Source organism: Odocoileus virginianus, chromosome X (genome assembly GCF_023699985.2).
Source record: "Odocoileus virginianus isolate 20LAN1187 ecotype Illinois chromosome X, Ovbor_1.2, whole genome shotgun sequence".
Lineage (NCBI taxonomy): Eukaryota > Metazoa > Chordata > Mammalia > Artiodactyla > Cervidae > Odocoileus > Odocoileus virginianus.
In genome coordinates, this window is record NC_069708.1 from 1,567,833 (window position 1) to 1,571,717 (window position 3,885).

The following is a 3,885-nucleotide window of genomic DNA, read 5'->3' on the forward strand; positions in this document are numbered from 1 at the left end:
AGACCCATTCAGGGAGTGCTTTCACAATTCCTGACCTAGATTCCTGAGCAAAATAGAACAGTTGTTTAATTCCACTGCACTTTGAGGTAATTTATTACACAGAAATAAATAAGCAGAACATGTTGGGCTGTGCTTAGGCACTCTGTCGTGTCTGACTCTGAGACCCTATGGACTGTGGCCCACCAGGTTTCTCTGTCCATGGGTTTCTCCAGGCAAGAATACTGGAGTGGGTTGCCATGCCCTCCTCCAGGGAATCGTCCCAACCCAGAGACTGAACCCAGGTCTCCCTCATTGCAGGTTGATTCTTTACTATCTGAGCCACCAGGGAAACCCAAGAATACTGGAGTGTGTGGCCTATCCCTTTTCGAGGGGATCTTCCCGACCCAGGGCTCGAACCCAGGTCTCCCGCACTCCAGGCACAGGATTCTTCACTGTCTGAGCCACCAGGGAAGCCCAATCAGAACATAAACTTATTTAAAAGTCAAAGACAAATAAATAGTGGGTAGTGGGTAGCCTATCCCTTCTCCAGCAGATCTTCCTGACCCAGGAATTGAACTGGGGTCTTCTGCATTGCAGGTGGATTCTTTACCTACAGAGCTATGAGGGAAGCCCCAGACAAATAAATACTTGGTGAAAATTTTCTCCTTTGGGATGTGTCTCTTTAAGAACAATTGGAATGAAAAATTCAAATCTTGTCAAAGAGGTAAAAATATCACTATTTGCAGGTGACATGATGCTCTATATAGAGAACCCTAAAGACTCCACACAAAAACTGCTAGAACTAATAAATGAATTCAACAAGTTAGCAAGATACAAGATTTATATATAGGAATCTGTTGCATTTCTACACACTAATAGTGAAATATCAGAGAAAGTAATGGCAACGGATTAATCTCCAAAATACACAAACAGCTCATGCAGCTCAATATCAGAAAACAAAAAATTTAATAAAAAAATGGGCAGAGGATCTAAATAGACATTTCTCCAAAGAAGACATGCAGATGGCCAAAAAGCACACAAAAAGGTGCTCAACATTGTTAATTAATACAGAAATGTAAATCAAAACTACAATGAGGTATCACCTCACATCTACAACCTCAAAAAATCTACAAACAATAAATGCTGGAGAGAGTGTGGACAAAAGGGAACCTTCCTGCATTGTTGGTGGGAATGTAAGTTGGTGCACCCATATGAAGGTTCCTTAAAAAAACTAAAAATAGAACTACCATATGGCCAACCAATCCCACTCCTAGGTATATATCTAAAGAAAATCATACTTCAAAAAGATACCTGCACCCCAATGTTGATTGCATCACTATTTGCAGTAGCCAAGACAGTAGGTTCAGTTCAGTCACTCGGTCGTGTCCAACTCTTTGTGACCCTATGAACTGCAGCACACCAGGCCTCCCTGTCCATCACCAACTCCAAGAGCTTACTCAGACTCATGTCCATCCAGTCAGTGATGACATCCAACCATCTCATCCTCTGTCAACCCCTTCTCCTCCCACCTTCAATCTTTCCCAGCATCAAGGTCTTATCCAATGAGTCAGTTCTTCACATTAGGTGGCCAAAGTATTGGAATTTCAGCTTCAGCATCAGTCCTTCCAATGAATATTCAGTACTGATTTCCTTTAGGATGGACAGGTTAGATCTCCTTGCTCTCCAAGGGACTCTCAAGAGTCTTCTCCAACACCACAGTTCAAAAGCATCAATTCTTGGCACTCAGCTTTCTTTAGAGTCCAACTCTCACATCCATACATGACTACTGGAAAGACCATAGCTTTAACTTGATGGACCTTTGCCAGCAAAGTCCTTTTTAATATGCTGTCTAGGTTGCTCATAATTTTTCTTCCAAGGAGCAAGCATCTTTTAATTTCATGGCTGCAGTCACCGTCTGCAGTTATTTCAGAGTCCAAAAAGATAAAGTCTCTCACTGTTTCCATTGTTTCGCCATTAATTTGCCATGAAGTGATGTGGCCAGTTGCCATGATCTTCATTTTCTGAATGTTGAGTTTTAAGCCAACTTTTTCACTCTTCTCTTTCATTTTCTGAATGTTGAGTTTTAAGCCAACTTTTTCACTCTCCTCTTTCAATTTCATCAAGAGACTCTTTAGTTCTTATTTGCTTTCTGTCATAAGGGTGGTGTCACCTGCATATCTGAGGTTATTGATATCTCTCCCAGTAATCTTGATTTCAGCTTGTGCTTCATCCAGTCCAGCATTTCTCATGAGTACTCTGTATATGTTAAATAAGCAGCGTGACAATATATAGCCTTGATGTACTCCTTTTCCTATTTAGAACCAGTCTGTTGTTCCATGTCCAGTTATAAATGTTGCTTCCTGACCTGCATACAGACTTCTCAAGAGTCAGGTCTGGTGGGCTGGTATTCCTATCTCTGTAAGAATTTTCCACAGTTTGTGGTGATCCACAGTCAAAGGCTTTGGCATAGTCAATAAAAGAGAAGTAGATGTTTTTCTGGAACTCTGCTGCTTTTCTGATGATCCAATGGATGTTGGCAATTTGATCTCTGGTTCCTCTGCCTTTTCTAAATTCAGCTTGTACATCTGGAAGTTCACAGTTCACATACTGTGGAAGCCTGGCTTGGAGAATTTTGAGCATTACTTTACTGGCATGTATAAGTGTTAGTGGCTCAGTCGTGCCTGACTCTTTGCGACCCCATGGACTGTAGCCCACCAGGCTCCTCTCTCCATGTGATTTTCCAGACAAGGATACTGGAGTGGATTGCTATTTCCTTCTCCATACTAGCATGTGAGATGAGCGCAATTATGTGATAGTTTGAACATTCTTTGGCATTGCCTTTCTTTGGGGTTGGAATGAAAACTGACCTTTTTCAGTCCTGTGGCCACTGCTGAGTTTTCCAAATTTGCTGGTTTATTAGGTGCAACACTTTCACAGCATCATCTTTTAGGATTTGAAATAGCTCAACTGGAATTCCATCACCTCCACTAGCTTTGTTTGTAGTGATGCTTCCTAAGGCTCACTTGGCTTCACATTCCATGATGCCTGGCTCTAGGTGAGTGATCATACCACTGTGATTCTTTGGGTCATGAATATCTGTTCTGTATAGGTCTTCTGTGTATTCTGGCCACCTCTTCTTAATATCTTCTGCTTCTCTTAGGTCTGTTAGGTGTATATATGTATATGCATAATTGATTCAGTTGGCTGTACATCTGAAACAAATGCAACATTGTAAACCAACTATACATCAATATAAAGTAAAAATTAAAAATAGAAGAAAAAAAAAGGCTTCTCTTGGTCATTGCTGTGTAGACCAAAAATAGGACTTGAACTTCCAAAAGACAATCTCCTTTCTTCTCAAACCTATGGTATTTTCTTCCTTTGAAAGATGGGTTAGGACAATTGGCTTCATCTCTCTATTTCTTTCTGAAACCTATATAAGGGAATATGAAGAAAATATGGAAAATATAGTTATAAATAAGAACTGAAGAAATGGGAGACTCAAGGAAATTAAATTCATTAGTAACGAGTGTATTTCGCCTCAAGAATATGAAAGCAACATAAGGACATGTCCTCAGAAAACACCAACTTGAACCCTCATATGGACTGCACTGTATCCCCTCAAGATTCAGTTAGGAAATCCTAAACCCATCATGACTATCTCTGGTAATAGGGCCTTTAAAGGTGCAATTAGAGTTAAATGAGGTGATATGCATGAGGATCTGATCCAATATAACTTACTTCTTTATAAGAAGAGGAACAGACACTAAGGATGCATGCACAGAGAGAAGGAGGCCACGTGAAAATACATTAGCAAGGTGGCCCATCTGCAAGACAAAGAGAGAGGCCTAAGAAGAAGACAAACCCGTGACACCTTGATCTTAGACTTCCAGCCTTCAGAACATT